Here is a 12,692-nt window from a genome sequence, read left to right as displayed (position 1 = left end):
TGTGTTGATTTTAACTGAAAAAGAGAAGCTAATTCATCTATGTGCAAAGAACTAGCACTTGTGCCAGCTTAAGTACCACTGTTGTACAATTGAATTTACAATGCTTGGCTGAGCCATTAATTTTTATGCTCAGTTTCAGACCAAAGCTGCTTGAAATAGCTGCATTGCAAATGCCTGAGAAACCCTTTTTGTACCGGAGGTATCTCCTTTGATTTAGTCATTCCTTATGGTACCAATGTAACACCTTTAGCACCTTTATCTGTGGTCTTGGAGATATCATAAATCTTTTCTGTAAAATTTTGCTTCAGAGGCTGTGTTTCTGGAGAAAAAGTGTAAGTACCATTAAAACATCTGTGAGAATTCAAGGGAGATTTTTATGAGGTGGGAGCCTGTTGCCAAGACCCTTAAGCTGAGAATCTGATGTAGTTGAGCACTGCTAAATACTACACAGATAGTGGAAGGCAGTAGAAAGTTCTCCTCACATTCAGAAACTGGTTGACAAATTATTTTACTTGGAGACTTTGGCAAAGTCCATCAAGCCTGGAAGGGCACCACACCTCCCAGCAATGGATGTGTCCTACCCATTGAGTTTTCATATCTTCAGCTCCAAGAAAGGAAAATGTACGAGAAAATATTCCTGTTGATATCAACAGCCTAATCAGGGATTTAAAAATTTGTGTACCTTCTGTAGAGCCCTGAAAGCTGCTGCTGGTGGTCTCTTTAACACTTAGTAGTCCCAAATAGCAATTGGGATTGGTGAGGTGGTTGCCCATCACATGAGAACTGTGCCAGGCTGCTCGAGGATAAGCTGGTAAAGACTGAAAATACTCACAGTCATTTGCCATTTTTTACATTTCTGAATTCTAATGATAATTTCTTTATTGTTTATGTTTTTAAATTGCTATACACCTCTATGATAACATATGATAGCACCCATACGATTGTACTGGTTGTTCTTCAGCTTTTATTCTATGGCAAACTATGTTTTCCTCTGTTGTTGATATCTTCTTGTTGACCTTGAGTTATCTTTCTATGAAAAAATATTCAGAGAAATATCTAAGAATTTTTTTTCTGGTAGGCAATGCCTATTTCAAAGTATGGCTGTCAAAGTTTTAATGTGACAAGAGGAACTTCAAGCATAAACATATATCAAATGCTTAACTAGTTCTTGCTAGTAGCAGTAACAGTTCTAATACCACAGCACACCAGTGAGACAACAGAACAACTTTCAAACTTCTGCTGCCCCACTGTACATTAAAGTATGACACAAAGTCAAAATACATGTTATATTGCAATGACATGATACAAGAAAAAACAGAATTTCAAAAAATAACATTATTTTAGACTTTTTCTCCCTGATCTCATGTCACACTGAAAAAAAGAATAAAAAAGGAAAGATAAAAAATACATCTCAATGAAAATTGCATCCTAAACAAAATTTTAGCATTTCTTAAAGGAAAATTTTACTGAATGCTTTGGCTTTGACAAAACTGTGGAAAACTCTTCCATTACCAATTCTTGGACCAGTAGTTTGTGATTGTAATGACCATGCCCAAAGAAGGGCTCTGAATTTCTTCTTTAGGCCCATTTGCTTCCTCAGTAAAGCTCCTTAAAACACCTCATAGAGGAGCCTACGGATTCAAAGTCACTGTTTCATTGGTTCCCATGGCTGGGGGAGGCAGCACAACTCCCCTCTTTTACCTGAGGGGGATGTAACAGTAAGTCCTGGGCTCTCACTCCCAAGCAGGGGCGAGTTCCTGCTCAGAGCAGAGTCAGAAGGGCCTTGGAGAGGTTTCTTTCGCAAGGGTTCGGAGGTGTCAGAAAGCAAAGCTATCAGAAAGCAAAACTGCAACAGGAACAAAGCTTCTGGAACTCAGTTCTGACTGAAAAAGACTTGAAAGTGAGATTAAACATTGCCTTCTCTTGTGTTTTTCTGGGCTTAATAAGTAATTTTTGAGGAAACTGAACTGAATCAGTGAAATCGTGACTCCACTACTCCTTTTCCTCCTGACATGAAGCAGCCCCTCATTTTTTGCTGACGTTTCAGATTAAAGAGAATCAATGTCTTTTATGGTTCAAATAAAAAATTGTTTCCCTATAGGATCTCTCCTAATTGAGCACCTGTATACAAACAAAAGGGACCTGGATTTTGTTTTAGCCTTGTAAATAAGAAGCCTTGGATGTGATCCAACCATTCAGTGAGGGAGTCAAATAATTGACAGTCTGGTCACAGCTGGCAGCCACACCAGTAGGGTTCCAAAATACAAGGGGAGGAGGGAGAACAGGTATAAAATATGTGCCTTTTACAGGATAGGGTCTCACTAAAACAACATCCTAGTTCTTCAGCTGTAAATCTCAGAAGTCTGCGGCTAAAAGACAGAACTCTCTGTATAGTGCTAATTCCTGCCTAATGCTGCCCTTTCAGTAGGGACATCTCAAGGTAAAAACTCTGTGGCAGAGGTTGCTGCTTTTTACCTTTAGCCAGATGGCAGAATCTGATCCTTACCCTCTTAGATTTTTACTCCCAGTAATGTATATTATGACCAAATACTTTATCAATAAACTCTTGAGTCCGCGTGGAAGTTTAAAATTTAGAAATTTACTGACAAACTGAATGTTAAAATGACAATGGCCAGGAAGCACACAAGACCCTTAATGAGTGTGAATTGTGTTTCTCCAACAGGTATTCTGATGAGCTTCATCTTTCTCTCCTCACATTTCCTTGAATTCATGCAAATCTTTGAGATCCCCCACTGTGCTCTCTGCCTAGTCAGAACACTTCCTGAGTTGCATTAATAATATTTGGCTTGGCACCAAATAACCTTGAAAGGGTTATGAGTGGAGTACAAAAGCGTTCAGAAGCTTTTATCAGGTGTAGTTGCAGGGTTTATTTTAAAGTAAATGCTTAATATAGTTTCAGTTTCAAAGAGTCTTATTGGGTGCTGGTTTTATTCAGTATGTAATAGTCAAGTCTTGCAACGTCTCAACTTCTTTCAGATGTTCATAAATGGTCTTACAAAATCTTTTGGTGCTTTTTAAACAAATGTACCCATTCAAAAGATAAATGTACTAGATCTGCTGATATTCAGTGGAATGCTTCAGTCTGGCTTTGTTTTGTACATATAAAAGTTTGTATCTGGCCTTTTTCACCAGTAATTTTTTGTCCATCTGCTTGAGCCTAGATTATAATCTCCCCCACATGAGTGTACAACAAAAAACTTTAAAGAGGTACAATCTATAAGTTTCATTATTATAAGAGGAATTAGTCTGTAAAAGTTTGGACCAGGGATAGTAAGTAAGAAACAAGTATCATTTCAGCTTCTTCCTTTGGATTACTCCTGCTTATTTTTATGTGATATGAATACATTTTGCTTTTTTAAAAATTTTACCTTGCTTTTGCTTAAGAGTCTCACCACACTTTGGATGTATGTGAATGATAAGGCAAATCCACAAGATGGGATTTGGGGATTGAAATGAGAAGAGGAAAAAAAGTTATGTAGATTTCTTTCTGGCTTTGAGCAAGAAAAATTTGAGAAAAATTATTAACAGTACCCAGAGGTCTGTCACACTCACAAACTAATGCAAAAGAAGAGAGAACTGTGCTTTTTTCTCATCTCTCTAGTCTAATAATTTAATACATGAGCTGTACAGTAATTGCCACAGGTTTTGATCATTAAATATCTCATCCTGTTTCACATTAAATTTTTGGAAGAAGTCTGAGAGTGGAGAAAAATTCATGAATTTCAACTTAAATTAAAGATTTAATGTAAAATAAAGATCTATCCACAATGAAAAAAAAAAAAGTTTTAGTCCTTGCAAACATTGGAGAGTCTAGTTATAGTACCGAAACTGTAAAACAGAAAAATAGTGGGTGATGGAAAGGCCAGAATAGGGCTGTCAAATTTTAAATTTTAACATATGGACTGCTCACTCCCTGCTCTGGTTGCTAGTCATTCCCAGATGGTGTCTTTAGTGAGTGATGGTGAGGGGAAAGGAGCAGGTGGCAATGGCAATTTTTTGGGAGGTTTTGTTGGGTTGTTTTTTTTTTTACATACATCTACTTAAAATTCTGTGTTCTATATTAAAAAAAAAAAAAGAGAAAAAAACCAGTAAGTGTGGTTAAAGGTAATACATAACTTGGCATCTGAGGCTGAAATTAAGGAAATCCTATTGCTGTGGGCTGATGAGTCAGGATCGGGATTTGGATCCAGATCTGAGCTCCCCCCTAAGTGGTGGGGTTCATGCTTTCATGCAGGGCCTTGTTCAGCCCCTAACATGGCTTGGCCCAGCAACGGCAGGAAGAAATTGCCCTCCAGAATGGGGTTAGCTTCTCCTTGGGTGCACAGCATCAAATCTCTCCAACACATGCTCAAAGAGAGGTTTGCATACATGTTTAAATGTGTTTGTCTAGACGGAAACTGTGTGCCAAAGACATGGGGCTTGTGGGTTTAGTGCTGAACACTGAGTTTGTGATGTCAGGGATGATATGGATCTCTTTAAGCCTGAGGAATTTTTTTGCAAGAGGTTTCTTCTTATGAGAAACATCCTTAACTTCTCTTTGTTAACTCTTTGTTGGCGACTACTGCTGAAGTGTGCCATGTCCTGATTTAGAGAGTGATTGTACCTCCCGGTGCTGACTCCAGGCTTTTCCTTACAGTGAGCATAGTTGCTCCTTCACATCTGGCAGTAAGAGCTCTTACTCCACAGTACAAGTCTCCACTGTTTCTTCTCATTGTTCCTTTGTGCCCAGCTGTGTCACTAGTTTGCTGGGTTTTTCTAGAATGTATGTAGCATTTCTTAATATGCTATAATGAACCTAAATTATGGTTATATTTCCTTATCATTTTCAGTAATGCCTTGCTGTTTTTCTCAGTCTTTCCAGCCTAAATGGTTGAGAATATGATAACCAAAAGAGAAAAAAAGGAAACAAGTTACCTGTGTGTCTCTGCTACAGACATAGCCTCTTGGTTTGTAAACCCTAATAAATGTATGAATCTGATCAGTACCTTGTCTGTTATTGTCACAAATCCTGGATGCCATGGCTGCCTTTAATCTTCCAGCTTTGAGAGTAAAACCTCGCACCTAAATCAAAGCTGAGAACAGCCTGGTGTTAAGAGGCAGCTCATAATGGAGAGAGCTAAATTTCTACTAAAATATCATCGCACTTAAAGTGTTTCTATTTTGCAATTTTGGACAAGACTCAATGGCACAATTAAAAATGTCAACATGAAGTTCAGAGCTTTGTAAGAACCAGCATTGCATAATATATGTCATGATCATTCTAAATTGCTACCACACCGTGGGTAAAAGCTCTACATTTTTTGAATCCAAGGCAACTTAGAGGAGTATTGATTTTCCCTTTACTGAGAAATGAGAATCACATATTAGGAGCGAAAGCTGCAGACACAATGTAATGACCTTTCTCCTTGGCTTCTCTTTTCTAACACAAACAGAATAATTTTCATGGCTAGAGTGGATATTAAACAGTATATCTTGTACTAATGGGTTTGCAACTGTCTGTGCTTGTTTTATCCAATTAGCATACTTACCACAAGAGCAAAAAAAAAAAGAGTAGATACAGCTTTTAATTTCTGGAGATATCAGTTCCATCCAGAAAAACATTGAAAAGGCTCCAGCTGGAGGTCTATTCCATCTGTCCCAGTACTGCAGGGAGGAGGGGTGCTTTCTTCCTGCAATTTTAATGCTGATGCTTGATTTAGAGTAAATAGGTAATGTCACTGAGAGCAGAGGACCTTGGCTGACCTCTGGCTTATCCTTTGCATGTTTTTTGTAACACAGTCCCACACGTACTTATCTGTTAAATGGTGTTTCGGGTCACAGACATGTCAGTATTCTATTTACTGCTTTAATTATATAGAACTTAAAACAAACTTATCAATACCTGACACATTACCTTAGGGGGAAATATCCTCACCATGAAACAGCTCAAGAGCTATACTTAACCTACCTCAAACAAAAGCTGGTTTCCAGCACAGCCATTAGGGGCAGATTTTGTTTTTACACCTGCTGTGTCTTCATCTAACCACCTTCTGTGAGTGTGTGAAACAATGGCTTGAAGCTGCATGGACTTCTAACTTTTTGATGTTTAGTTCCTTTCCCCCTGGTTTAAAGCAACTGCAACTTCCCCCCGGTTATTACTTCAGTTAAAGCTGCTCCTGAGTCAGCAATGTGTGCGTGCGTGTGTGAATGTGTATGAAATGACATCCTTGACCTGCTTTCTCTGGCTGCTGGGGAAAAATATGGTGGAATTCTCATGGTGGGATATTTGAAATGTAACTCAGTGCAGCCATCCTCTTACTGTGCTGAAGAGCTCTTGACTGTGATCTAGGCTTCCTACTACAGACCTGGTCATTGTCCAGAATAGAGGAGCAGTCAGTTCTGAGCAACTTGTTCTTCTGGATTATCAAAACATGACCCTGCAGGTTCCTGCTCAGGCCCAGAAGAGTTTTCACTCTCTAAAGACTCTGGTCCTTTACCAGGTACTCTAGAGTGATTTAGCAATCCAAGTGAGCTGAGGGCCATCTGGGAAGTGTCATGTCATCAGCCAAGCCTTGACACTGTGCAACGTGCACTCATTTTTCTGTTGTTTAGAAATTTGTTTTCTTGGTCAGTTTTATTACTATATCCCACTTTCAGACAGGCTAATTTATAAGAAGTTAGAGATCAGAAAACTGCAGAGTTCCTGGACATTCAGGGGTTTATTTGAGGCACAAGTATGTTCCATCTACAGCTGATATGGCTTTGGAATGCCTAGAGGACATGAATACACTTAAGGCTTACATGTAATGTCAACGTGTCAGGTGAGTTCCACTTCTTTGTCTTTTGGGGCATGCAGATTTCTATTAACCTATGTTACTTTTCTAATTTATTATCTATAAGTGTATTTTCCCACTTATTATACATGATATATGTCATAAGTTTGATGTGAAATGCCCAAGGTATAATAAAGTTTGCAGTTTGCACAAACTGTCACCCCTAATCTGTCTAAAGTGCTATGTCAGGAAAGAATGTTTCCTTTCTTCATGATTGGGTGTCTGGATCTAGTAAAAACAAACATATAAAAATCTAAATATACCCAGTAAGCAGTAGAATATTACTAAATAAGCATGGGGTTTTTCTCTGTACATTTTCTTCAAGAGGCTAGTATACAATAGATTGGGAAGTTCATGATTCCTGTTCAACTTCCGACTGATGATATTTATTTTTATATATTAAAACAGCTGCAAGTTTGTAAAAAACATAGTCAATTAGAAATGGGAATATGGCCACTAAACTTTTCAGATTATTCCATCTGTGTTGTGTGACTGTGCTTGGTAAGTCTTGCTCCAAAATTGCCTTGCTCTGTTTTCCTTTCCCAAATGACTGTTTTGGTGGTTTCATTACCCAGCCCACAGATACCTGAGTTGTTTATTTTTAGAATGAAAGCTGAAAAAAAGGTGAATGAATATGAAAAAAAGATGCCCACTAGCCCAAAGCATCCAATCAGGAGGTGGAATCAACAGTAGCAATAAAAACAGATTGCAGAGAAATCTAAGGCTGACAAATGTTCATGGAAAGAACAACCTGAGTGTACCTAATGGAATTCACAGAAAGCAGTGAATATTCTCTCAACTGGAAGAAGAATTAGGAAGGACAGCTTTATCAACAAAATTATTTGGGAAAAGCTTTTGGAAAAGCTCCTCATGAGGGGGAGCCCAAAAGAAAAAGGAAAAGAAGTGTGGGGAGAGGAAACACAGGTTCAGAACACAAAGATATTAGCAAAAACCTCCCATGGGACAGCAGTAGCATGTTGAACATGAGAGGTTATGGGAGAATTTGTGAAAGCACCTCTAGCTGGGGGTTTGGAGCGGGAGCCAAGCTGCAAAGGGCTGGCTGACTGAAGCAGTAAAGCCAAGGAAAGAGCCTTAGGGCCAGATCAACAGGGGAGGAATGGAGCTGCTGCTGCCTCATCACCTGGGCCTGTGGCACAGACTCTCAGGAGGGAATTTCCCTTTGGCTTCAAGGGGAATATAGCATTACCTTCCGATCCTGGAGGGACTGGGCATGCCCCTTGCAGTGGAAGCCAAGGCAATGAACACGCTGCTGACATGGAATAAATTTAGTTTCATCTTAATTGCAAGTTCAGCCATGGTTTTTAAAGGATTTTCTTGGGGTTTCTTTGTCTGCCACCATCTGATGATTATCACTTCCGAGCCTTAAGAATCGCATTAGTTACAAATGTAATTTGTCCCTAATGATCTATTTGTGTATTTCAGAGCCTTTTAATCCTGTTAACAGGAGATCGTATCAGCTAATAGGGAAAGGTAAATATAAATGAGGGTGCAAACTACTGTTATAGCCATCAATGAAAATTAAGGAATTTCTCCATATTTCACAGCACAAGCAGGGTAGCCGAGGTCAGAAGAAACTCGCCTTCTGACCCTGTATAATCCACAATTAGAGTGTGTGTCATTTGAGGCTTGATCATTCATCCTAAATATCTCATGTATATGATTGGTAGAAGAGCAAATTTTGGTACTATTCCTTGGTCTTTCTCAGCATGGTAGTCCCTGTGCTCCATTAGTGCCACAATATTTGAACAGCTAATACTAGAAACAGTCTCTATTTTGTCCTGTCTTGGACAAAATCCCAGTTTTTTATTTAATGTCCATTGTTCTTGCTCCATTAGGACATCCTTCGCTTCTTAGTCCTTCCAGTGGCAACTCCACACTGCATCCGTCAGTTACATTTCCCGTTTTAGTATTTTCTGTCAATGCAACACAGTAATACCGAAGTATATTGTAGGCAGTTTTACATTGCAGAGCTAACAAATTTAATTCAAGATAATAAGCTCCCACTACATGTTTGGAAAACCAAGCCTGCCCGAAGCACAGGGCATATTAGAACTTCTAAGACATACAGCTTTTGTCTGACAAGCTGCAGATAAGACTAAGATATACATTTTCTAGAAAGTGCAGAGTCCTTGGAATGATATAAAAGGTAGTTTTCTGCTATTTTTGGACAGGCAATGAAACAGCCTTTAGTCTGCCATTACTGGATGCTTTTGAAGATTGTACTTACATTGCCATTAACAGCATAAGATGTGGAGTGATGGATAATTTGTTGTGGTTAAAGCTGAGTGTGGTTATGCTTACAGCAATCAAGTGAGTGTCATCCGTTTTGAGGAAAAGCATAACACTTAGAGTTTTTTAATTAAGGTATGAAGATGAGTGTTTGTACTTATCTTACTTTAAATAGCAGAACATGAGATACCTGCAGATAATTTGTTACTGTTGTTAAAAGTGATAACATTTACCTTAAAGGAATATTTTACAGCAGCCCCCTTAACTCATTTCATAGTGAAAATTTCTTAAGTATGTTTGTTTTTCTCTCAATCTGAGCACTTGTGAGGCCACACAGATGGGTGACACATGGGATTCAGTAGAAGTCATGAAAAGACAAAAATTCTCTGGGAACATAGAAGGAAATATCACATTTGCTTCCAGGGGTTGGAATGATGTTGCACAGATCACCTTGGGGTTCCTATTTTCTCCTAACTTTTAAGTCTGTGGCATAGTAACCCCTCTATGTACTTCTAAATGTAATTCCTTGTACTTTTCAGACCTGACAAAAAGTAAACAAAATGTTTGATTTTTGAACTTTAGTGATCTCCATGTCTTCAACCAGACAGAGGCTTTTAGACTCATTGTTCATGGTGCTACTACTTATGGAGCCATCAAAATATATTTTACACAGAATGTGTTTTTCAACTTAGTAATTCAGTTCCAGAACTGCAGATCCTTCCTGCTCTGCTTTATCTTCCCTTTTGCAGAAATTTTCCCTCTGTTGCAACCCTTGTTTCTATCCTGTCCCTCTTTCCCTTGTCTTTTTATGCAAATGACCTTTGCTCTTCTTCCTGTCCTGCCTCTTCTCTCACGTTTGGATTTGTTCCCCATCAGGTGCCCAAGGGCTGTCCTCAATACCTAGGGAGACTGAAGCTGGCCTAAGGGAGGTGGAATCTTTGTAGAAGCTGCAAAAAGCACCAGAGGTGGTGCTTTATCCTCGCTTAGACCTCTCATTCAAACCTGTCTGCTTGGACATGCCCACGAAACACTGGACAGCAGTTAGGTGCTCTGCCTGCAGTGAGTGCCACTTGTCCCCTGTGCAGAAACATGTCAGTGTTCCCTGCTGCTCCTTCTCTTCATCATATCTGCTTACTGTCTCTCGTCACTAAGTTATTTATGAACTCTCTTGGGCACAAAAAGTCTCTTTGTTTTGTAGGGCCTGGCAGAAGTAGCACAGCAACAACCGGGATGATGATAGTCTTTTAAAATGCATGCCATCAGCACAAACATGTAATCTTAAAATCCCAGGGATAAGAAACTCAGTAATGGAGCTTTGGAGCAGGTTGTTACATGTCATATGGCACCTCATCAATTTCTGAAACCCGCCTTTCCCAAGGTATTCACCCAAATCATCTTTCAGTCTGGTCCTTCAATATCTTCAAGAGTACTGAGGGCTGGAAGTCATCCTAAAGCACTCCCACAGTTCTGCAAGTATGTAAAAATGAAGCCACTCCCTGTTGTTGTCCATGCAGTCCTTAAACATCCATAGAAACATTGAGTATAAAAAGCTGGACTGCTCAGATGGTTTTGTTTTCTTTGCAATTGCAAAAAGTAATTGATGAAAACTGTCTTCTCAGAAGTAGTTGGAGTACCTATAGATAAGTTTCAGCTTCTTTTAAATTAGTGGGTTTTTTCCACTAATAACCACATTTACAATAAATAGATTTGAAACACCATTTTCTACTTTCATCAAAACAAATTAAGAAGAGCTGTCTTCAACAATCATTATTTTAGATACCATAAAATAATTGCATTTTTAAAATTCCTACTCTCACTTTCCTTTCTTCTAGGTATTTTACCCATTCCTCTGTGTTGTACTCCCTGAGGACCAATTATATTCTGGTGAAGTTGGATAACCAATGTTGTGAATAGTAGCTTTTTTACTTTGGGGGTTTAGTGCTATTCCTGTATCAAGCAGACATGCACGCACAGAATCAGTCACAGTTCTTCATGTTTTATTTTCATTGTATTAATTACATTCAAAAGCATGCTGCCAATCAAATTGCTATAACTTTTTATGGTTGTAGGTTTTAGAAACTCTATGTGAAGTGACTCAAATGACTCAAAATACATTTGACACTTAACTTGTGGCAAAACAGCAAATGCAAACAGTCAGGCTTTTATTTAGTATTGCTCTCAGGGAACCCCAATTTTTTTATACATTGCAAAGTCATACAGCATAAACACATTGGGAAAAGTTACATATGTATCTTCAGTTTTAAGTATCTGTTGCAATTAGGTATTAAAGAGCACATCTTTCCCAGCGTCTTCATTCTTGTATATACTGTGATTTCTACAGCAGATGAAGGGCATGAAGTTGGAGTGAAAAGAAAGGTGAGATGCATTTAAAAGGCAGAATTTTATCAGTGTAATTGAAATTTCTTTTGGATTTAAGCAGCTGATTTTTTCTGGAATTATGTTCCATCCCAAAACTTGCATCTACCTTGAACATGGCAGTTTTGCAGCATGGCTCCAGCTTAAGGCAATACACCACTCATTTCCCCTTTTCTTGAAAGGGTTGTGTTTGTGTGAGGGGGGTTTTCTTTTTGAAAATTAAAGTCAATGACATTTAGATAGCTCCTCACCTGGCCAGACATATATGGGTTATGAAAATAATGAAGAAATTTTATCCAATAGTTCAGCACAAATGAGTAAGTAGCAAAAATTACAGAGTTTGAGCTTTGTATGTCTACTTTATTTGTGGAACAAAAACTATTCTGGAAACAGAAACCACAAGGGTTTTTTTCAAAGCTCACCAAATTGTTTTCCATCATTTATCATCACTCCTGGTGAACCAGGGAGGTTCCAGATTACTGGAAGCTGGCCAATGTGATGTCCATCCACAAGAAAGAGGATCTGGGTAACTCCAGGCCTATCAGCCTGACCTGGATGCCTGGCAAGCTTATTGAATAGATATCATCTTCAGTGCAATCACACAGCAGCTACAGGATGGCCAGGGGATCGGACCCAGCCAGTATGGGTTTAGGAGGGGCAGGTCCTGCCTGATCAACCTGATCTCCTTTTATGACCAGGTGACCCACCTGGTGGATGGGGGAAAGGCTGTGGATGTGTCTACCTGGACTTCAGCAAAGCCTTCAACAGCATGCTCCTGGAAAAGCCATCAGCCCATGGCTTGGACAGGTGCATTCTTCACTGGGTTGAGAACTGGCTAGATGGCTGGGCCCAGAGAGTGGTGGTGAGTGGTGCCATATCCAGTTGGTGGCCAGTCACCAGTGGTGTCCCCCAGGTCAGTCCTGTTTAATAACTTCATTGATGATCTGGGTGAGGGGATTGAGTCCACCATCAGTAAATTTGCAGATGACACCAAGCTGGGAGTCAGTGTGGATCTGATGGAGGGTAGGAAGGCTCTGCAGAGGGATATGGATACATGGGCGAAGTCCAAAAATATAAGGTTTAACAAGTCCAAGTGCTGGGTCCTGCACTTTGGTCACAACAACCCCCTGCAGTGCTACAAGCTGGGGACAGTGTGGCTGGCAGTGTTCAGGCAGAAAGGGACCTGGGGGAACTGGTTGACAGCCACCATGAGCCAGCAGTGTGCCCTGGTGG

This window comes from Corvus kubaryi, unplaced genomic scaffold (genome assembly GCF_017639235.1).
Source record: "Corvus kubaryi isolate FWS band 111438036 unplaced genomic scaffold, C.kubaryi_AGA036_p1.0 37391, whole genome shotgun sequence".
NCBI lineage: Eukaryota > Metazoa > Chordata > Aves > Passeriformes > Corvidae > Corvus > Corvus kubaryi.
The sequence above is the reverse complement of the archived record's forward strand: the minus strand, read 5'-3'. Positions refer to the sequence as shown.